This window comes from Toxotes jaculatrix, chromosome 22 (genome assembly GCF_017976425.1).
Source record: "Toxotes jaculatrix isolate fToxJac2 chromosome 22, fToxJac2.pri, whole genome shotgun sequence".
Lineage (NCBI taxonomy): Eukaryota > Metazoa > Chordata > Actinopteri > Toxotidae > Toxotes > Toxotes jaculatrix.
In genome coordinates this window covers 10468182-10492200 of record NC_054415.1, presented here as the reverse complement: position 1 = coordinate 10492200, position 24019 = coordinate 10468182, and the positions used below count along the sequence as shown (strand labels likewise).

Genomic DNA, 24019 nt, shown 5'->3' with positions numbered 1-24019 from the left:
CTCAATCTTACCCCCTCTCCCCCTCCCTCTTTCCCTCCTCTGTCCTGTCTCTCTTTCTCTCCATATCTCCACTGCTAACTTTTCCTTCCTGTGTTGTTTACCGACATGTCAGAGCTTGGCTAAACTCTGTGCTAGGACATGACTCAACTCTTGAGCCCAGCTTCCTGTGTGTTATAAGCATGTTTTCTGCCTGCTTTTTCGTTTTCGGGTCGGGGGGTCTCTTTATGCATAGACATCTGCCCACAAGTATGCTTCAACACATGCATGTAGGTGCAACATTGCAGCATTTGTGTGCATGCACTCACACTCATAAGCCGACCGCTGAGCTCATACAGATGCACATGTGGGCAGGAAACACACACAGGAGAGAAATGCTAAAAGAAACCATGACTCCAAGGGATCCTCCTGACCCTCACCCTCCCCTCTACATCTTCTCACCCAGTCTCCTCCCCCCTGTGTACCCATACAGTAAACACAGCCTTGCCTATCCCTACTATTACACTGTGTGTGAGAGAGAGAGAGAGAGAGAGAGAGAGAGAGAGAGAGAGAGAGAGAGAGAGAGAGAGAGATTTTAAATACCACAAAAATTCACTCTCTATGTTTAGATACATGCTTAGTGTCATTTCTGAAATGGGGGGGTGGGGTGGGGGCAACTGCCATTTGGATGTGGGGCTATTCGTACAACTGTAATTAAGACAAAATGAGAGCAATAACTAAAACCGACAAGGCCTCCAAACATCACCAGTCTAATCACATACTTCCGAGAACCAGCGACGCCGAGGGAGACGAAGTTATTAGTAATGCAAGCACGGCGGCGTATAAATTTGGAGTCATTGTTGCAAATAATGCATGATTTATGCAGCTGAGAGGACTGAATTTTCATTTGGTGTTCAATTTTGCACAAAAAATTAGTTATAGATCATTTTTAAGATGTGTCATTTACCCTTAGAAAATAATCACTTGGTAAATTAAAATAAAAGTAAGTTTGTCAACAAAATGATCACAAAGTATTTACAAGACTTTACATGAATAATAAACCTGAAATAAGTATGTTTTAAACTGATTTATGGTGTTTGAAAAGGGCTGTTCATTAAATGCAGGACTGAACGAAGCACAGTCCCACTGTCTCGTCTCTGCATGGGGCAACACCATGCAGCAACAGAAAAGGCCCTCAGTTAGACGTAGAAGTGTAACTGCTGTGTACATCTCTGAAGGGACCACCCACACTTTGTAAAAGCGAACACAGGCAGAACAAGAGAAAGACAGCATTCCATAAAGCTGAGCAACCTGGAGTCATAAGTTTGACATTTTCAGACTTTTTACAAGTTCAGCCTGTCTTAGCCTGTCCACTGTAAAACTTCTTCCTTCCTTCCTTCCCCGTGTCTGTCCATTTATTCCACCATTTATCTCTATCCATCCACCTCCCTTATTCCACTATCTCCCTTTTTTTCTACTCCTCCCCCTTTCTCTTTCCCTGGCTGCCCCAAACTTCTACAATGGCTATAATGACACATTTACCAGTCAAATTACTACCTGTCGAGACTGCCAGACCCTGGCACCGAACCCAGTGTCTAAGTGCCAGCCTCTTAAAAAGCCTTAAAAGCCACGTTGATATTATCCTGACAGCCACTGGGATTACACCACCTTATAATGCCTCTATCTTCCCACGAAGTCTTGAGTTAAAAGCAGCAAAACAATAGGCCCTTATCGCCCAAATGAGACACAAAGTAGATCAAGCAAAAGTCTGGGAGTAGGGCTGAAGAGTAAGTATGGGGCCAGCAGTGTATTTATTTTTGGCTTTGGTGAAATGTTCCTAACACTGGCTTAGCATTTTGTGAGAGGAGAAGACTGCAGCTCTTTGGTCAGATTTGTTACTGTGATACTCTAAGCAACTATCCCCTTGCAGCTTTTAGACAAACACATTAATCTCCACGTTATGGCTATGGAGCTATGCGAGGAATGCTCCTATTTAACCTCTGATTTTAGCAGAGGGGGACTTGAAAGAGCCCCCAAATTACTCATTCACATGCCAGTTAAAAACAACTCCTCCTGTGGATCTTGTGCGTGCAGTAACTGTTTTGGTTGCTGAGTGAAGGGAATTAATATGAAGATAAACATTTAAAAACTAGGTTGGCACAACTTATGTGCTTACCAGCTGTGAGGCTGGCAAATAAAGGAACAATGGCGGCTTGTTACAGCTGGCTCTAATAGTTGAAGGTGACATACAGTTTTAGGTTTTAAAGAGACTTTTATGGCAGAAATAAAAGTCCTTAATGCTAAGGTAACCTACTACATACCTAAATCAAACATGTTGGAAGATAACTTACTTTTATAATAAAGATTAGAAAGATAAATCTTTCTTTTATTCAGTTTATTGAGTGAGGAAATAAAAGCACAACACTGTCATGTCACAGATACCGTTGCTCTCCTCTTGGTTTCCTGAGGAACGCACTGTTGTCTGGAGCTGAGAGGAAAGGTAGCAGCTATGGAGTAATGACTGTGCATTGTCCAGGTGAAGAGAGGCATCCCAGTTATCTGGAATGTGAATGCAACACCAGCACAAAGCCTGGTCTTTCTAGCTTTTGCATCAATGGACGAAAATATTTTGCGCACCTGCTGCAGTGGATGGTATGTTGGAAAACTCATGAGCCACTACCACTATTTTACCAGAGAGTAATTGGGCTTTTCAGAGTACCAACTAACTGATGAGACCAGATGGCACACAAGATTGATATGCTATAGTGAAATATGTTCTGGCCACTGCAAAACGGTACCCAATTATATCACACAAAATAATGTCAAATATCATTGAGAAAATATAGGAAAGGCTGTGTATAATGGAGGATGGTGGAGGACGTGAAAAGAAAGTTTTCACAAGCTGCAGGATTTCAGTATTTTGACAGTAGCTGTCCTTGCCCATCAATATTTAGTCAGCCAGACTAAAAATTTATGGCTGAAAATACAATTGTCTCCACATTCTAACAAACTTGAGGCTTTTATTGTGACAGCAGGATTGCCTGTCTTCAAATGCTGTCATGGGTCTGCCAGACAAGCATGACACATGTGATTCACCTCTCCTTCACAACAGAAATGACGGCCACAAAGCCTCTCTGTCTGTCTCTGCTAATAGTCATCTTAGCTTAAAGGCACTCTGTGGAGTTTTCTTGGAAACAAAGTTCTGTTTACATTCGGTCTTTTTCACAAATGGATTGTGTGTGTCCTTGAAGCCTGAGAAAAGTATTGAATTTCCTTCATCAAAAATTTTTGCAAAAATTTCACTGGAATTAAATCGATCAAAACATCAGTCCATGACCCCACTAGTCGTTAAAAACTTGTCTTTAAAGTTGGAGGCTGTTTGTTTCACCAGCGAACAGACCACACTGCATATTTTTCCTACCACTGAAAGGTATAGCATTGCACTGAAGCACATCATTAAAGTCTCCATACTGGGAGAGACTGTGAGTATGTAGGAGTTAACTGACACAGTGGGAATTTAACTGCTAACCCTGACATGCTGCTCCATTTGCACGTCGCCATAGGACAACCTACAGCAAGTTGTCCATTTATGGGAGTGTTGGATGCTAACTTCACAGGAGATGAACAGGAGGTAAGGGAGACTAATTCATGAGGGAAAAGAGACATAGACAGAGGTCTATTGGTTCAGTCTCAGTTAAGAAATATGGGCAATGTATTCTGGCAAAGCAAAAATGACCATTTTATATGATTATTTTATCATACAGATAAAGCCTCTGCAGTAAAACAGGGAGGGAGAGAGAAATAAAGAGAGAGAGATACTGCATGCCTGTAGGTAGCACACACTAACAGCTGTTTTGGCTGAGGCTCTGGGGACAGTTTGAGTTGGGTAAACCTAATGTTTTCTGCAGGGGTAAGGAGTCTCCTGAGAGTAGTCTGACAGGGCGGTTAAAATATGTTCAGCCTGTGTGTGAGGGTGTGTGCATCATTATAAACAGTATTTAACAAACAAGATTTACATTTGCAAGTGTGTGTGTATTTATGTAAATGTGTGTGTGTGGAAAGTGTCTGCAGATGTGTGCAGAGGAGGTGCTTCAGAAACGACTGCAAACTTTTCTGTGTGTAAGAATGTGGCTTTTCCTACTCTACTACTGCAAATACGTGAGGCCAGTGCCCGTGCAGCGTGAGTGTGTTTATGGTACGGTAAATGTGTGTACATGTGTGATATCCATCACCACCTGCAGTGCTGTGTTTGGAAAGCTGGCCTTGTGGGTTGTGGGTTTTCTGTGCTACGCGTCTCCTCTCACACGTCCAGGCCTCGGCAGCATTAACACGTTTACAGGCCCAGGTTGCAGAGCGGCTGTGGATGAGCATTCATAAATTCACTGGAGGTTTTTGGCACAGCAAGGCCAAGAGTTTCTCTCTTTCTTTCCATCTCATTTTGTCCCTCTCTCAGCTTCATCTGTCATCTAGAATCTCTTTCTGTGCCTGACCGATACACTGGTGAGCTGATATTATTAACCGATACTGTGGTGTCGAATGGGGCTGCCGACTTTTTATTTGAAATTCGAACTGCCACTTGAATATTCAACCTGTAAATACGTTTCTGAAAATGAAATTTTTCCAATTCCCAGTGGATAAGCATAACAGGCTGCACCTTCTAATCTAAGCCTGTCCACTGCTGTAAACTCAATTGTTGCTCTTTCTGCTGATGCAATATGAAGATAACCAGCAAGCCATACTGAACATACAGAAGTAATTAGAGGAAACATTTTGGATTTATCAATATTGCTCTATGCTTAAGTATCAGCCAATATATTATTGAGTTTAAACTCTTAGATATCAACAAAGGTATCAGAATTGAAAATGCTCAGTCGGTTGACTCTCTTTCCTCAGTTTCATTTTCTTTCTCACACTTTTCTCGCTGATTTTCATTCCTCTTGGACCACAATGCTGCAGCATAGCCAACAGCTGCACGCACTGTGTTCAGCTACAATATGAAGAGACACAGGATTGGTTGGCTATGAATTAAGCTTAGTGCTGGGTTGAAATTTTATAGGATTTCCCCCATATCCAAGCAGCCAAGCTTCTTTCAGTATTTGTCTGTGTCTGCATCTGCATGCCACAGTGTGAATAACAACCACAATGGCCTCTGTTGTCAAAGCTGAGGTCTTCAGCTGTGACTATATATTCTAGGCAACATATGAGGTAGCCAACTGCATCAGAGCCTAACTCAATCTCAATACCATCTGCTTTCCACTCACACTCTATCTCCCCAAAACAAATTTTTGAAAGTGTGACTTCAGCTCGAATGAGGAAAAATTTCACCGAGCATGAGCAGACGGTTTTCATAGGCAAACCTGAGAAGCTAATGCCACTGTGGCAATTGCAATGCGGTGGGATAACGCGCCAGGGCTAGGGGGAAAAAAATGGGCTTGGGACCTTGAATACCTCAGACGCATTATCATTAGCGACTTAAGATGTGCCGATCAGACACAACCCTCCCTCAAATTGCCCTCTGTGCTGACTCTGGCTATCAGATAGAAAAACGACAAGCAAGGGGAAATTTCACATCAGTGTAGGGAAAAGACCTGAAGGTTAAAGATGTTAAGTTTCCATTTGGTGGAGAAAAAGGAGACTCCTGCATTCCCAGACAATGGTTCACATTCCATAACACCTCTCTTTGCCCTGTGAATCATACACACAGAGACAGACTGACTGAGGTTATCTGTTCACACACAGACACACACACAGCAAAGAAAATCTCAATGGAATACCTCAGATGCATTATTATTTCTTTTTACAGGGTGCTAGCAGGTTAAACTAAGCACTGCTGGGATTAACCAACCACTGAATTTATCACAGCATCAGTGATCCAAAAGATCAGATGCACAACCAAACTGGTAATTAATTACGACTAATTAATCAACATCAAAAATGTACTACGCTGAATGCTTCAAAAAGTATTTACTTAAACTTGATTTCAGATTTTACGTGTTTCTCTGCAAGTATTCAAGACTAAATAAGCAACAGCCAGAGTTACAGTTCAGAAAATATCCTTAGTTAATAGTTTAGAGTTGGACATGGCTAATCTGCTTCGTCATGACTGTAAGGGTGTGGTTGGGGTTAGCTCACAGTTAATAAGTCACCAATTTTTTTTTTTCTTTAGATGTTGCTCTGATTGGTGCAAGGAAGTATGTGATATTAGTTTTTTCCAGCTGAGCTCAGCCCAAGTGAAACCAGTAAAAAAATGCCAGGACATAAACAAAACTGCTTTCAGTTTCACCTCCAAATAAAGTGCTTTAGATAATCTGGTTTGACTCTTGGCTTGTTCATGACCTTTTTGATCATCTGATTGATTGTGTTTCCTGCCTCATTGGACATAGCAAAGCAGCCATGTTCCCAGATCTCAACAATTACGGAGGAGTAAAATATTTTCATCGCCAATAGAAATGGAGGCCAAAACTACAAAATGTTAGACCCCCAAAGCTGGAATTATCCTTTTAAGTACTGTGTAACTCAGCTATAGCCCTCACAAGAATGCCATGATTATAAATAGCACTTGTTTAAATTATCTTTCAAACTGACGAATCCCTTTTGGAAAGGAAGCTGTAGTTTGATACTGTCTAAACTCTTGTGTTGCCCTGATAAAAACAAATTACTCTGTGTGTAGCATTCTTGAATCGTGTGTTTTATTTTCCACTGTCAGGGAGATAACCTCACTAGACTTTGAGCACGCTGTCATCTGTTGTATATTTAGACTGTGACTCACTTTTCATTTAATATTTTCTCCTCCCCAGGTCCCACACATGGATGGGAGTTTCGCTGTGTTCACATCACCCTTTAGGCTGCGTTACATCTGAGGGTACTGTGACCTTTACCTTCTGCGGAGAGACAGCTGCAAACACCTGCGCTTCACCAGCCAGCGTTCCCCTTCAGGCTGAGGGTGTGTTTATGTGTCCTTAAACCTCACGCCTGAAGTTAAGTCACACTTAAATTGCAATAAAAACATTTCCCTAACATGCCATATCCATCATCTGAGACTCACAGGTTTTTGACAGGCAGGTTTTAGCGCACAGATGCTCCATTTAAACTGCAAACACATCATCATTTTTCTCATTTTTGAGGAGATCTGAATAAATCCAGCTTCAGCAGTTTTCAAAATCTTACTTGAAGCATTTTAAAGTTAAGCAATGAAATAAGATGATAAATTCTTATTTGTCAGCTGTTGATCCAATTTGCCGAATTAAATAAGTACCCAAGAGGAGTTGATGTAGCAGTTGGCTGAAGAAGAAGGAGGCTATAAAACACTGTCTTACTTTTAAATGTTGGTTTTAAGAGGGATATTTGCATTAGGAGCTGGATTCTTACTGCTCTAATCATAAATAATACTGTAAAAAGGCAACTTCTTTGTGAAGCACCAGCAAGAGCCAATGCAATTCCTCTCCAGTCTTTGACTTTTAAAAGGCTTGTGTCCCTTTTAAAAGTGCACTTTCAGATGCTACACCCACAATCAGGCTGAATTGGAGAAAAGGCATTCCAAAAAGTACAAATCCCACACAAAATAGGGATGTTTGTACGGCATCAAAAGGCTACTGCTCACTGGCGGTGCTCCATATGACCAAATATGGTAGGAAAAAATGCTGCCTTTTCCCGTAACCAAACTGGGAAAAAGAAAAAAAAAAAAAAAAAAGGGAAGGTTTTCTTGCATGCTGTGTGCACAGCAAGATAGAGCTCTCACACTCACTACACAGTGGCCACAGAGTTGGCTCCCTCTCAAAACAGCATGACTGATGGTGATGGTGGACCTGTCGTGACATCTCCGCGAATACTGTTGGGCACACACACACGCATAAATACACACACCTGCACGACTCAGGACTTGTGAAAGAGAGGCACACCGATCTTTTCACTGCGCTGACATTTCATTTTTAAACACACACAAAAGCTTTCTTCACTTTCACATATGAGCTCTATAGCGGAGTCTCTGCAGCGCACATTGTATCGGAGCCCCCTGGAAAGGGAACATTCCTCTTGGTGAAAAAGCAGCCGTCTCAAACGCCACAGTCCCGTCTGTTAGAAACCGTTTGTTTATCTGGCCCCCCTCGCTATACAGAGCGGCTCTGACATTCTCCTGCCAGTGCCGTGCTGCAAAAAAATGTTTGTGCGGGCATGTCATTTCACAAGAAACTTATCAAATTATCTAGGACATTTTTGGAGTGTGTGTAAGCTGCCAGCAATGGGGCTGCTGGAAGATTTAAAAAAAAAAAAAAATACTCTGCAGTCAGCACAGAACAAAGCAATAAATAGAGGAACTTGTGCCTCTGTTTTTACAAAACTGTCCAGCTTAACAAGTCACTGAACATTTGTATTCAATCTTAAAGAAACGGTTCTACATTTTTTATATGCTTTTTCACTTTCTTGCCAAGTGTTAGATGAGCCCAGCTTCTAAAGCGTCTAAAGCTCACTAATTAACACACAGTATCTGGTTTGTTTAACTACTAAATGTAAAACGAGGTTGTGGTTTTTACGCGGGTTAGTGCTGGACTTCTTCTCAGCTGATACAATCTCAATACACTCACAAAACAAAGCAAAACAGATGTAACAATTTAAGCTATGGTTGGAGACGGAGAACAGACTACAGCAATAAAATTGTTTTTCTCGTTTAGCGGTAATAATGCAGTGATATCAAATACATACTGAGCAGTCCTTCAAACGAAAATGCAATAAACCAAACTAATAAAGGATTGTTTTACAACCTGAAAGAAAAAGTTGGGCATTTTGAGAATTAAAAAAAAAGGAAAAAAACAACAACATCAGATGTTCTACTGCAAATATCAAGGATGTCAAATAAACTCAATAAATATGAACCCCTGTATACTTGACGTGCAGTAGTAACAGTGTGTTGCGTAACTCCACAAGGACATCACAGTCAAGCCTTCATCTTTTTTGTCACTCCGGAGCAAACGCCATGTGAGAACGTACATGCTCTAAAGAGCCAAGAAGGTAGCACAGCTAGACTATAGTAGATTGGTAATAACAATAATCAAACAAGACAGGGCAAAATGAATAAATAAATGCGATTTTTCCACATCATTTTCCTGTCAAAACAAAGCAGAGTTATGATGAGTACACAAGGACAACATCACCGCGTCTCTCAGTACCTCAGGGAACGCTGTGACATGTTTTAAGTCTATTAAATAGGACTGTAAATAAGTAATGACAGACAGCTGCGGAATGAAGCCAAAGACAAAAGAGCTGATAGCAATCTCAATGCACTGAAAAAAAAACATCTTCCCAACAAGTAATTTAATAATCTTGTGAACCTCTATCACCACAGGTAGAGTTTTTCTCTCATTTTAAGCACGAGAACATGTGACTTGTCACAAATCCCTTCCTCATCCTTCTCTTGTGTCCATTTCCAGGGGAAAAGCAGTCACCTCTTGTTCCTTTAGGACGGCCTGTCTTGACACCTGCCTTCTGTCAGAGTAAATGAGGCCTGGGCAGGAGTCTGTGTCTCCTCAACAGGACATTAATCTGCTACTAGTGAGCTGACCAGGGAGACTAGTGGAACCAGAGTGCTGATATATGGTGGATTTTAGTCTAAGCAGCGCTACTGCCGACACTGCAGCTAGAGAACAGTTTATCCAGGTGATGGCAATAGAGCAGAATTGAACGGAAAAGGATAAAAACAGGACATAACAGGACAGAAATAACCTCTACAGTACTTAAAAACCTTGCTTTCTTTCAATCTGAGAAGAAACGCTCAGTTCTCGTGACAAGAAATTGAAAGACCACAGTTTCAATCACTGCAAAAAGGCCAGTGCGTCTGGCTGAAAGGCCTTCAGGGAAAGATCTTGAACTTGTACCATTTTAATAAGTGTAAGTCACTCGGGATACGCACCAAAGCTCAATCACTAAAATGTGAAAGTATACGTGATTAGCATGATCCACAGCAGCCCACTGCCTGTGGTACATGGGCAATAACATGACATGCTGGAAACATTAAGTGGAACATAAAAAATGTATTTCTCATGAAGCTTGAGAGGTTCCTGATGTGTTTCTCTAAGGCAAGAAAGTGCTAAGAAAATTGTCCTGCTGAGCACTTGTGACATGCTTCTTATAAAAGCCACGTTATGGTCGGGGTGGACGTGTGGCTCTCTGTGGCCGGACAGAAATTACACTTTGGTGAAAGAAGGAGAGAAAGTCGGAAGGATTAAAAAAAAAAAAGAAGAAGAATACAAACGGCAGAGTTATTTTATGTGGCTGACTCAAACCACACTAAGAGAGGATGTCCCATCATACCTTACATGGAAACATACATGAGGGTAGAGTGAGGCTAAAAAGCATGATGCAATGCCCCCACACACCGAGAGCCTGTTGAAAACATGACAGCTGTGTGGTGTGCAAACCCTGACACACGTTTGCCTTTTTTGTGCATGCACCACAGCCCTATCTGGAAAACACAAAGAAAATCACTCTCACATAGGACATATTTATTTAAATCTCTCCAAAATGTCATAAATCTTTATTTTTCCTGCCTTGTTGTAAAACACAAGTCAGTAAATCATGCGGCAGAGTGCCAATTTTTTTGAAGTGTGCTGCAAGGCTTTTCAAGGGTATTACATGACAAGGTATTTTTCAAAATAAGGGGCTGCATTCCTGGAGAGAGATAGGAGGAGATTAAGGTGCGGGTGGTGTTGTGGGTGGGGTGGTGGGCGAGCAAGATGACCTGACCGAGAGGGTCTATTACTCACAGTGGATGTGGAGAGGCGGAGTGATCCCCTGACAGTGCTTTCAGTCCAGTCTTACTGGGGGGAAATCGGAGGGTTTCTTCAGGGGAACGCACAGACAAGACACATGCCGCATACGCACAAGTGAGAAAAAGGAATGATAATAGAGAGCCTTTCTGCAGAGACAGTCAGGGATGTTTTGTTTTAATCCTATGACTCTCACTCTCTCTCTCTCTCTCTCTCTCTTTTTCTCTCTGGGTATTCATGCGGCCCTGACATGCTCTCAGTGAATTGATGCAGGGCCAAGCTGTTTAATGGAGGATGTGCTGGGACTCCTCAGCCAGGAGTAGAAACTAACAGGTTTCTCTAAGCAGGACACTCCACAGATATATCTGATAAGCTGCCTTCATTGGCAGTGACAGTGACCGAGAGAAACTAACTGGCAAGAAGCATTCGACGTGTTTAAGTGACACTGTCACTGTTAGACTACCTTAAAGATACTCTGTAGAATTTTCCTTTAAACAGTTTTGCTTACATTCAGCTAAGATACAAACTGAGGGTGCAAAGAGCACAGAGTAGCTACAAGAAGAAGAATGTTTGTAATAGAAAAGCCAGAGCATAGCTCTCGACAAAGGACTGCAGAGGTCAGCACAAAATTCAGTGGAGTATACCAATCCTAATCCTGGTCCATCTACACTGGTTGACAGATGTGATGCCAGGAATTAGCAATATGGAGCTCCTTCATTCCAGCAAAGATGAAATCCTGACAAATACTACACCCCTGTGGAAAATGTGACATTTCTTCTATCATTTGTTTGTATCGTCAAATTCTACAATATTAAAGCATTATCATTGCTTTTGAATCAGCGGATGCACATTCTCTAAGTGACAGAGAGCTCACCTCTCCTTCCAAAGAATACATTCCACTCTCCTCATACCTCAAATCCTTTCAGGGCTCTGCAGGACTAAAGTTCACTAGCTTTACCAGATCTCTTTTTCGTGCATGGCTGTGCTGGCTGTTATTATTAGTGTGGCAGCCAGCCAGCTTGGACGGGTACACGTCCTCTGTCCCCCTCAATCCCCCCTCGATGTGAAAGGCCCAGGCCAAGGTCTTAAATGTATACATTTACAGTAGGTAATGTATGCTACTTTATACTCTGCACTCACTGCATGTGTGTTTGTACTGTGGTCATCGTTTCTGTCAGTCTAGAGGTAAAAGCGACCACCAGGTAGGTGACTGCAGCTGAGATCTTCATACCTGTAGTTTACAGGGGCAGAGAGGCCATTTGTCAACCTGTGAAAGTGTGTCCTTCAGGAGAGTTACCCCACATCTGTCTCTATTCCTTCTCTCCTTCTGTGGTTATGTGACTTTGGGATCCACTGCCAGAAATTTCAGGAAACCCTAGAGCTTCATGAGACATAACAAAGCTCTCTCTCTTCTCTGTCTTTGTGTCTTTCACTGTAGATTACACTGTGTTTCTCTGTCTGCCTTCTGCAGGCCTGGAAGCTCTACAGCTCGTTCTCCCTGGGAGCCGAAAGTAATTTTATTCAGTGGCTGATTGACTCATATCACACCATTTTAAATGCTGGAGTTTCTTACTTTTAATGCCTGTGCTAATTCAAGACCACACACTATTTAGACCATGGAAGACGCAATCATCATTGAATGATGATGATGATGTGGCATTTACTGCTAAATTGAGGATAAAATTCAGCTTTAGAGGTTAATACCATGTGCGGTATTTAAGCCTCCTAATTCCTAAATTTATTAGAATAACACATATCTCAGACAGCCATGAAATTGTAAATAATTGAGTGGTGCTCTTAGGAGGCTTCTCTGGTTGCTCCGTTGAGGTTGCTGCTAGCCTTTTTTTTTAGCTGATGGCAAAACTGGAAATGAGATTTGGTTCACAAAGCAGCAGAGCTAAATGGGAATAAATCCAAAACCACAGTCGACCCCCCCCCGACACACCCCGACACTAATCTGTCCATGGGGGGGCAAGCATTTACTCTTGCTTGAAATTGTCTCCTCCACCTGGGCCGACCCTGCTCTCAAACACAGAGATGTATGTCTGAACCCCCTCATACACATAGACAAGCACCTACAGACATACCTATCCACCCCCACCCACCTTGTGTTTATGTTCAGAGCTTGAGTGACTGGTATTTCATTTCGGCCTGCCCAGAGCCCTTTTGCACAGTTTGGCTTGGCCAGTGTACCATTACTGGTCATTAAGTCTAACCTGAACTAATAGGGGCCTATTTTCCAAGGTGGTCTCCCAGGTGGCTGTCACAGGAGTGAGTGGCACTGTGGGGCTCAGGGTTTGACTCAGGCACATAGATTCTCATGAAGAATCTGCCGGGACGCAAGCCAGACTCCATCATACATTGGATGCAGACTCTTTGATCACAAGAACCCATTGTTCTTGGGGGGTCTGGGTGTTTTGTTTCTCATTAAGGCAGGTTTAATGACTCCAGCCAGAATGGGCACCACATCCCATCCCTCTTATATACTCTGTTGTATTGGTACCTTCTTCAACATCTGCTCCAATGAATCATCAACAATCCACCCAAAACCATTATCTCCCCCATAAATAAAACCAAGTCAGGCCAAGAATCATGACACACTAATATATTGATATTCGGCTTAGTAGCAAGGAGAGCTAGGCCGATACTTCATTAAGGCCCATATATTTGCAGATATTAACATCAAATTGTCATAAATGAGAAGCTGCAGAGACCAAATATTTGGTATTTTTGCATTAAATATGACAGAAACGGTCAATCCAATGTTAAAATATTTGCAGATTAATGTTCTGTCTATTGATGCAACTCAACTGATTCCTACACCTAATATACAGTAACTCAGCATTAGTACATGTACATGATAATACAAGGGTGGTTACAGGTACCTTCTCTACATGTAATGCTACTTTGCCATTAAAGGGCACTCAATAGCTTATGATTTTGCTATTATGTAAAATAAAGACTCTTCACATAAGCTGATTTTGTCTTACAATTATCTTACAATTCCAAATATATTATTTCAGCAGAAAACTAAGCATGTTTTAGCTGAGCTCTCCTCTGTGCGACATGTGTCATCATTAATCAGAAGAGAAGGAGCCATTAGTCTAAATGTGGGGGTAATTAATCCACACTCGCACTCCATTAGACGTCATGCTCAATTTGTGCAGGGAGCTGTGTGCTGGGTAAATAAGCAGAGATGACGGGACCCACAGCTATTATTCCTGAACACAACGGCATCTCAGTTGTTCTGATACTATTGAGGCACGAATGCGCATCTCCAAGAAAGCTTTGATCTAAACTATTGAGCACATATGTTGTTCAAGTGGATATTACAACTAAAACTGGAAGTAGGATGAAATGTATCACTGTCCCTATTAAGTAATTGTATTCATGTGTCTTTTTACAAAGGAAATTTGTGAACTTTGCTGTCTGATCAGAGGATAATCATACGCATATGTAGCTCGGTCATAAAAAATATGACTGGACTTCAGCATTAAAGCCAAACCATAAGCCTCCAACAAGGTTAAACTGCAGTAGGGCATACAGTATGAATCAGCCCTTGGTTTAATAAGTACCATTTGGCTGTCACCTCGGCGGCTGTAGAGCTGCTCTATTACAGTAAAACCCCTCCAGTACAGAGCTGGGGTTATTCAATAAAAACCTGACTGAGTGTTTCTCCCAATCACCACTGGCAGATCTCTGATGAGGTAAAGAGCTCTCCTATGCCAGCCTCTGTCCCTGCGGAGCACTGTCTGATTAAAATGGTTTTCTGAGACCATATTTTTGTTCTCCTTGTCCCCTTGCCAGCTCTGAGTTTGAGTACAGAGAGAAAAATTGACAAATTACCTAATGCATACTGAATGAATGCACAAAAACAGATCTAATCTATAAAGGTCTTCGGTAGGTAGATAGATGAGAGTGTTGAATTTCTACTTTTTTTTTTTTTTTTTGAGAAATCCTTGGCATCCATGACTCAAAGACACAGGAAGGGAATGCTGAAAGTGTGCCTAAACATACTCTACATTTGTTACTGGTATTGAGGGAGGAATGGCTTTGCATCAGCCATTCTGTGCTTTTGATCTTCAGCCTTAATCACTTTCAACCCACCCCACCACCACCAGCCATCACCACCACTTATCTTACCCGCTCCCAACAGGGCCGTGACATGTGAAGTGGAAAGAAAAGGCAACAGTGGAGTGGCGCACTAACTCCAGCTTTCTTACTCTCCTGTCCCCTCGCCTTGCTTGTAATACATTCCTGAGCAATCCTCGGAGGCTCATATGTAAATGCCTGAGTATGCTTCTGATTAGGAGGCACAAAGAGTACACTCTATAAATGCACTCTTAAACAATTACCACTGCTCCCGACTGCAGCCCCGACACAGACCTCAGACTGTGCTGCTGCCTCACTGGCTTATTCAGGTGGGAAAGACGGATACAGACCATTTACAACAGAGTGCCTTGCTATAAGACACATGTCTAGAGTTTAACTTTATGTACGAGGACTGTGAAAGGTTTGAGAAACATTATGAATGAATGAAATTTCATTTAGAGCTGAAAATAGTTACTTGATTAAATGATTAGCTGAATTTAACTGTCTATGAATCATTTAAAGCTGCTACAATCCATATTTGTAATGTGAAAAGAGGTGCTCACGGTGACCTCTGCTATACTGAGAGTTTCAGTGTTATTTTAGCGTCTTTCAACGCATTGTTTTGGTTTTATGACCCACAACTTTCCTTTTGCGATTCACTCTCACCGCGCTTATCAGTGCTGTTTCCAGACATAGCTGCCAACTTGTTCAGCAAAAAAAATTGTGAAGGTATACTGGCTAAACAATTCAGTGATTCATTTAGAAAATAATCAGTAGATTCAAGGGTAAAAATAACCCCTAGTTGCAGCTTTAAATATACGTGGTGAGATCACAGGACAATGCTGTATTCTCCTTAGATTTTACATCAAGACTCAGAATAAATCTTCAAATACTTAGAACTTGGTTGGAATAAAAAATATTCTCAACTTTGAAGCTCTTCCAAAGAATGAACAGAAGTCTGACTCATGTGAATACCCATGTAAGGACACAGTGATTGTTTTATGTGTATGAGGTAAGTCCTCACTTTCATCATTACCACACATAAGCCTGATCTCGCTCTCGCCAGTTCTCACTCCCATGATGGCGGGCGTCCAACCTGGACTCTGCAAGCTGTCCTTCAAGTTCGCCATACACACTTCAACACACACCGCGCCTCTATAGCCACAAGCATAAATCCAGCAGGCCTATTACTGACCCACACAGTGCCCTGTCTGTTTTCCCCCCGTGCGATTCATAGAGCGGTTAACCTTGCTAACTGTGTAAACACATGACCTCACCGGTCATGTGTTTACACTCAGTGGTATTTTTCACACACGCCGCTGGGATTTACATCACCTTATTACCTCCATGTTCCCTTAATTCCCCATTACCCAAAAATATGGGACTTTTAAAAGGTGATTTGACAGGCTCTTGATTAGTAATGTTTGTTTAGTTTTGCAACGCTATGGGAGGAAGACGATAGGCTGAGAGTAGAAAGGAGGAGGAGGAGGAGGAGAGGGGAGGTGAAGAGAGGACAGAGGGGAAAGAATGGAAAGCTGGCGAAAAGAAGAAGCAGGGTGAAGTGAGAATGAACGTTATAGTAATCATTTCTTTTTGGGAGAAAATGGCTGAGGTCGAATAGATTGGTGTCAAAGGGAAGGAGAGAGGCAAAGGGAAAGTTAATGTAGTTGTTAGGAGAGAGACAAGTTAAGGTGGTTTCTCTGCCACAGGGACACACTATGCAAGTCTGAGGTCCCAGAGGGAGGACGCCGAAATGAAAACACAAGGCCAATCAGCTAACAGAGACATTTCCTGTGCTTGTTTTATCAGATGAGAAGAAGCCCAAAGGCTAAATGTCCCACTCAACAGTGTTGTACACTTCTCCGAATAACCCACTTTGGGGAACGAAGGGGAGAACATGCATCTTTGTAGGATGACATCAGAAACAGTGCTTCGGAGCACTGACCTCACTCTCGCACAATCAATCATCCACAAAAACCCCAAGAAATGTAGACCACGTGAGTAAGAGAGGAGGTTTTACCTTTTAAGATATAAAGCAAGGCTGCCTCATGAATTAAATCACCCACAGAAAAAAAGGATTTAGTTAGGAGCAAAGGAATACAATACTATTTTTTATAGCTATGAAACTTCTGGTGGAGCTTGGCATCTGGCAACTAGCAGATGGCAGACCAATATGCCAATTACCAACACCGACATGCCATGCTGCCTATTAGGCAATCTGGCCTTGAGTGATAGCACTTTAAAGTCAGAAAACGACACGAGTGAGAGGCTGATCTAACAAACCCTCTTCATCAGAGTGTGACTAAAGCCCAGAGGAATTCAAATACAGGTCTTTTGTGCCCACATGACTGCTCCAGTCAGGAGAATCCAAGTTTGGGAAATAGTTCGGAAAGAAGGGAAGTAAAAGACACAGATCCTAGGAGGAAGGATCAGTGTGAAATTCTTTTTGCAAGTACAGCGTAATAAATCTGTGGCTTGAAAACAGCTTTGTAAATGTGGTTTGATTAAATAAGACTTGGGACGTGGTAAATCTGTTATAGGCCAGAGTATGGGTCGATTAAAAGACGAGACAAAAAATGAGAGCAAGCATTCTCCAACACCCAAGAGACAACCAGAGTCTGACTGTGCAGTGAACAAACGGCAGAATATCCAAGAGCAGTGTGGATATTCCCCTCCAGAACTGTTCCATGTCATGTTGGCTGCGTAATGAGGAACAACAAACAGAATATAAAGCTAAATTACACAGAGGGAAATTTCATGGCATGAGAGGTTTTTCTTTTTAAAATGGCAAATTAGGAGGAATTTTAAATTTACATCACAAACATCTGCAAAACTCGTACTGCATATTTTCCAGGACCTAAATAAACATCATCTAAAGTTTCATGCCCTCGTGTGACTTCACAACCAATTAAGCAGCACCACCAGTTTTTGTCTACCACTTGCTGACCGTCGTTACTCTGTGAAAGAGTTAAGAATACCTTTCCAAGCCGAGATCTGCCCGTCCATCCAAGCTCACCATATTATACAACTTAGTGTGCGGTTCTGGATGCAGCGCATTCAAATTACATGCTATCGAATTCAAAGGCGAGGGGGAACAGAACGAGTACGCTGTGGGGCTCGAGTCCAGGGCCAGAGTCCCATGAGCGCTAGCTGCACGTCAATCACAATCACTTCAAATGAGCTGAACCCTGTCCTACTCCTGCTGTTGTCCAGAAGACACAAACCTAAAACCTAAACTAACTTTATTCCCTGGTCAACTGATGACAAGGACACCACAGATGATACAGAAAGAAATCATTTTGCATGTGGTTCTGCGGGCATGGTGGAGCTGCATCAGTATATCAAACCATATTCTTAGAACAAAAAAAAAAAAGGCTGCATAAAATTAAAAGCCAAAGGGCACAAAGTTTAGAACACAAGAAACATGCTTGACATAGTTTCACTGGTCCATTATGAGAAGGAACCAGAAAATAGCTCTGGCACCTGCTGTGCAGAAACAATGTATGTTTGGACTGACGTGTCAGCATGTGATCACTGGAAACTGAACCACATTTAAAAAAGCTTAAACACTGAACACAGTATAGGTAAACATCTACCAAAAAAAGAACTGAATGGCCTGATCATCTGTTTCAGAAAATTATCTTTGCCAGTTTTCCACTCTATTCAAATTCACTTTGCCACTTGGTTGGCTGTCTCAGCTCAGTGGTGGTAAGAAACTATTGCCTTGCAGGAAAACTCTGGATTCTTGCTTTGGAACTTGATACTGTGCTGGATTATGAATATCTTGGATCAAGCTATAACAAAGCACCCACATATATTGCATGCATGTAAACACGACTCATGAATGCTGTGTGCTTTAGCAGATGTTGATTATGATGAGAACAAGGCACAATAATCACCTGATCCAACATTTAACTTTAATCAAGTGTATGAGAGAAGGGAGGGAGAAGGAGAGGGAGCCAGCATACAGTAACTAGAAGCCTCCACCGCACTGTGCAGCTCAGAGCCAGACTCCGGAAATGCATGGCAGTGTTCCCTACATCCTGCCCGCCCAGCCCTAACCCTGGCCATGGCTCTCGCCCCACACTGCCAAACCCCTGTTATCACTCTGTGCAATTACCTCCAGATTCCTCTGCACCCATATCATATCATGCCAATTATAAAATCCCCTTCTAAGTGCACTACAAAGGGCTACATGCATTTGACTGTAAAGCCTGTTGTTTTCTGTGTGTTTCAGCCTAGAAAAAGCTCTGTGAGAATGTATGGATTTGTGTGAACACACATAAAAAGACTGAGGGAAAAAAATGTTATAGCTGTGATTCCCAGCCAGGGGTATTTCTGCAGTGGCCAGGAGGTCCTTGCAAAGGCAAAGTGGGTCAACTGGTTTGACAAAATAGAAATGATGATTTGATGAAAAATATATATCCACATACTGAGTCAGCTGTTACACGTGATAAGTAATGGATACTTACACCACCGATCAAAAGTTTTAGAACAACCCCATTTTTCCAGTTTTTACCTAAATATGATCAGTTCAAGTCCAGGGAACAATATTAAATGGTACAAAGGCGAAAGATAAACTGCCAAAGGTTAAACTTCCACCTTTCCTGCAGAAATGGAAGTAAATGAAACCTTGAAAGTTAATGCAGACAGTTCCTACAGGTGCCACAACTGTGCTGATGACTTACAAACCCTCTGTCTATACAAAGGCAGTGTTGGAACAAACTGTTACAATACTGTTACAATACTGCACAGCAGTAAGTAGTACTGTATATTACTATCACAATGGAGAGAAAAAGGAAACTAACAAAGGAGGACAGATTGGTTGGTCGGAGATCATCCTGCAGCAAGCTAATGACCCAAAACTTTACAAGAAAAGCGCCAGACGATGGCTTCACATGGTGAAGACCAACAGTCTCCAGACTTAAACCCCATGGAGCTGGTTTGTGATCAACTGGACAGAAAGTGAAAACAAAGCAAACTACAAGTGCAACACATTAGTGGGAACTTCTGCAACAGTGTTGGGACAAAGTTTCTGAACATTTAAAGCCACTGATAAATGGCTGATAGATAAATCATTGACAAACAGTTGATGACTAAGGGTGCAAGTGGTGCAAAAAGCTATAAATAGTGGAGAAATGGTTGAAATAACTAAAGGTAACAGGCAAATGTCTGAAATGTTGAGGTTGTGCTCCAAATGCTCCAGTTGTTAGCAAACAACTGTATGAAGAAGTTGTTGTAGCAATTTGCACGTTTATAAAATAAACACTGTTAAACAACATCCAGTTTAGAATCAGTTCAAACAAACACAGTTGGTGTTGATGAAGGGGTACTTAACTCATCCGACAGAGCAGTGGGGGTACATCACTGTACTGGAGGACTGTTATGAATTGCATTCCAGAGGCTATTCCAATCATCTGTCACCAGGTTGGGCCTGCGCCTTATAAGGAGCGCAGGGCATTCTCCACGTGTTTTCCAAACACTGCACAACGTATCAGATACAGTTTCATGGACAATTGCTATGCTGTCTCTAGCCCAAAAGCATTGAAAAAAAAAGAACCTACAGATCTACCCTCTGCAGCTCCCTCCCTCCACCCTCTTCCATTTTCCATGCTTCCATTTCACAGATACTACTATGTAATAAAGCCGAGATCAAAAGACTTGCTGCCCAACTCAAGTACAATGAGAGTTGAAGAGTCTCTTTTGGCCTCAGGGCTGGTGGTATTGCAAAGAATGTGATACCTTGAAAGGATGAGAAGAGGATTCATCTGCGAATGAGCAGGCCAAACCTTTGCGAGCCTGCCCTATGGCTTTGTCTGCAGGAGATGCTGGATGCTTTTAATGTGCATACACCAAACGACATGTGTAACTCAGCACGATCCCATGGTCAAACCAGATCTTTGAGGGGCATGTGGTGTGCTGGTGGCCTATAGTGAGGCCCATCCTTGCCTTTAGCCAACTATGTACACTCTACATGTCAAATTTCAACAGGTTTATCCACATTCTGCTGTTATGGGCCAAGATTACAGCTTTCCTTTAGAGTTTTGGGGATTCTACTGGCAAAGAATGTTATTAAAAACCAAAACCTGTATATCTCTCTTTAAAAAATTCTGTTCCAGTCCTAAAAAAAAAGTTCTTTCAGGCAATAGTTAAAGCAATGTCGGCTGCTGAGGCGATGAGAAACTTGGCCGGCCTGGGGTTTGGAGACACCCCCCCTCCCTTCACCCTGCCCCTTCATACTTTGTTCGATAAGAATCTGTTGGAGCGAGTGCGCATTACAGAAGTGGACATATGCTTTCTCTTTGTGTAGTCCCTCGGTTAACAAAACATTTACATGACAGCGTCAACGCTCGAGCCATAGAAAAGTTTACTATAGCTCGCAATCACGACTTTACTCCGCCGTCAGTTCACTGTTGGCGTTGAAAGCGCACAAAAGAGGGAGCGGCAAGATACTGCGAAAAAGTATCAGCAGCAGCCCATGCGCACAGTGGAGACCCAGAGTGGGATATTCTGCCATCGCGATATTGCATCGTTCTTTTTCCTCTCGCTAAAGCATCAGCGGGTCGTGAACTCTCCTCCGGAGCACGACTATAAAAGCGTACGAGCCGAGCGTGCAGGCGGTTCAAAGGTTTTGCGCTTACCTGTGGATCTTAACGGGACAAAGTAGAGCTCTTGAGTCGAGTGAGGGGAGAGGAGAGAGAGAGAGGCAGTCTGCAGTCGGTCCTCCACTACGCTCAATGATAAAACCAAACTCAACACCCGTTCAAGCCCCTCCCTTTAAGATATAATCGCACATCCACTCTTGGCTCCTTAGTCTGCGTTTAAAAAAAAAAAAAAAAACGCTAAGCAACTGCTCAGCCTTCACCCATAAAGCACTTTCTAAGCCTGTCTGAGTCCGGACATGAAAAATGAAATGTGTCAACTCTATGAAGAACTCCGCTCCAAGCTGCTAAAGTGACTTTAGGCAGAAAGTGCCCTTTCTGGATTTCCTTCGGGGGGCCTCTGAAAGAAAATAATCTGTCATGACTGATCATATGAAATGTTAATCTTGGAGTAAAAGGAGGGCTGGTTGCTCACAGGCAGACTCAGAAGGCCTGAGAGGTTTCATATTAACAGTGATGTGGTGGCAATTTAATAAAAATGGGTGCAATTGACCTCAAGTAAGCAGTATTATCAATACTATAATATACTATAATATTACCCTTTTTCACTTATAATAATAAAAGTAAGTTACAATGCTAAATCAACACAAGCTAACATATAGCCCTAGTTGCCTCTCATTTGTTACCATTACATCTGTGTCAGAGCAATACTTGAAAAACCCTGAAGGTCTTTTGAAGCCACTTACAGCTCAGAACCCCAAATATTTACAAAATTTAGTGAAAGGTTATCAGACAAGTCAAAAATACACAGATGGATAATGCTATTGTAATGCTACAATTAAAACTGAGTGTAAAAGTATATACATTTATAAACTGTGGCAGCAAAAAAAAGATTATTTTTATTGTTTTAGAATCAATAAAGTAATGCATTAGTTTCATTGTAGTCAGATTTTTTATTTATTGGCCTAAAAGCTACAAAGCTGTCTTTAGTGAGCTTCAGTTCTTGCATCAAGAACCAGGTTCCACATGTACTGCATGTTCAATATTTTAAGGTAAAGGATACTGATAAAAGTGCAGTGTCATGTTTAATTCCCTACTTGTGACCTTGTCTCTGTCAGCAGTTTTGCTAAGGATGCAGGGAGTTAGGAGGTGACAAACACAATAGCCACAGTGTTCTACTTTCCACTATGAAGCAGCAGCATGTGGACACTGTCCCGCTTTGTCTTCCCCTTTAAAACAATGATGCTCAGAACAAAGAATGAACTTAAGAGCATTAGGCCACTGGTGCAGAAATGAGCACCATATGCGCTGGTGTTCTTTTTGCATGTGCTTTTTTTTTTTCCAGATAAAACGAAATAAATGCGGTCTGTTGATTGTGTGCATGTGCAAATGCAATTGTGTGTAAGTGTGTGGTGTGCAGGTGCCTACTGTGTATGTGTATGTGACCAAATGAGATAGAGTATGCATGAGAAAGGAGAGATAGTGGTGGGGAGGGGTGGTGGGGGTCCGAGTGCCAATCCATCTCAACGAATATGAAAATTCATTTGTCTTCATTTCTTTAAAAAAAATCTGTATTTCAAACCTGTCATCTTTCATTTGGAAGGGTTCTTTCAGAACTTTACTCCCAATCCAGTTTGCACACAGCATCTTGGATCCAGAAACCCCCCATTACCCTGATCCAAAATCACTTCATGGCATAATTTGATTGCCAAAAGATAGGGGCATGTTTAGAGTTAGCATAATGCCTCACACTTGATGGTCACTTGCTATATTTACATCATGAGCTCAGGTGTTTACCTCAGCCACACACTTTAGTTTATGCTCAGCCTCATCAGGGCTGAGGCCTTCCGTGAGTCCTGTGATTGAAAAAAGAGCCTTACTACAACTGAATGGACGCAAGTCTTAGCCATATCAGTGCCAGCAGAGGTAGCACTGAACATATGGACGCAGGTCGGTGTTTATCTGGCCACGAACCATGGTGGAAACACTGTGGCTCTTGGCTGTTTTGCTTTCTGTGAGCTGTTCCCAGCTGCTGTCAGAGACGCACAGATCTTTGGAGCCCAGGGCCAGAGAGATTCGTGTTGCTAAAACTACCTGACATATATCCCTTCAAAATGTTACATCAGATGAAACACCTCAGAGCCAATTATAAAGGTTTTAACAACGCATTGCTTTTAACAAACCTCTGACATTTTCCCATTTCATCATGTTGTTTTAAATCAGATTAAAGACTATGTTGCCATCTTGTGCGAAACTTACATTAGAGGTGAGGACAGGACTCGCATTCAAGATTGTATTCAGCCATAGAAAAGAGCTATTGTTAATGATGAAAGTCCTGTATGTTACTCTGCAACAGCATTATCACAGCGTAATAAAACATGTTTCCATGGCAACAATACAAAACCCGGGCCATCTCAGGGTCACTGCAGTTTTAAATATAATCAGGATGTTCCTGTTTAAAAATAAAGTAAAAGTCATCAATTATCAGACATCAACTTGAAATGGATTAACACACACTGCAGCCTTACTCAGACTGTGTATGTATGATGGATGATTGGTATCTAGGGTGTCTCCGTGGCTCAGCTGGTCGAT

At 42.0% G+C, this 24019-nt stretch overlaps 1 protein-coding gene across 5 annotated transcripts in view; it reads right to left on the bottom strand.

Annotated features, from left to right (window-relative positions):
• The window catches only part of cald1a (caldesmon 1a), a 47909-nt gene extending 26298 nt beyond the window's left edge, over positions 1 to 21611 (bottom strand). For all 5 annotated transcript variants that reach the window (XR_005892805.1, XM_041029691.1, XM_041029693.1 and 2 more), the window contains exon 1: positions 21467 to 21611. The gene's annotated coding sequence lies outside the window, so the exon portion shown is untranslated. The remainder of the gene's footprint in view (positions 1 to 21466) is intronic.
• Positions 21612 to 24019: the final 2408 nt, after the last annotated feature.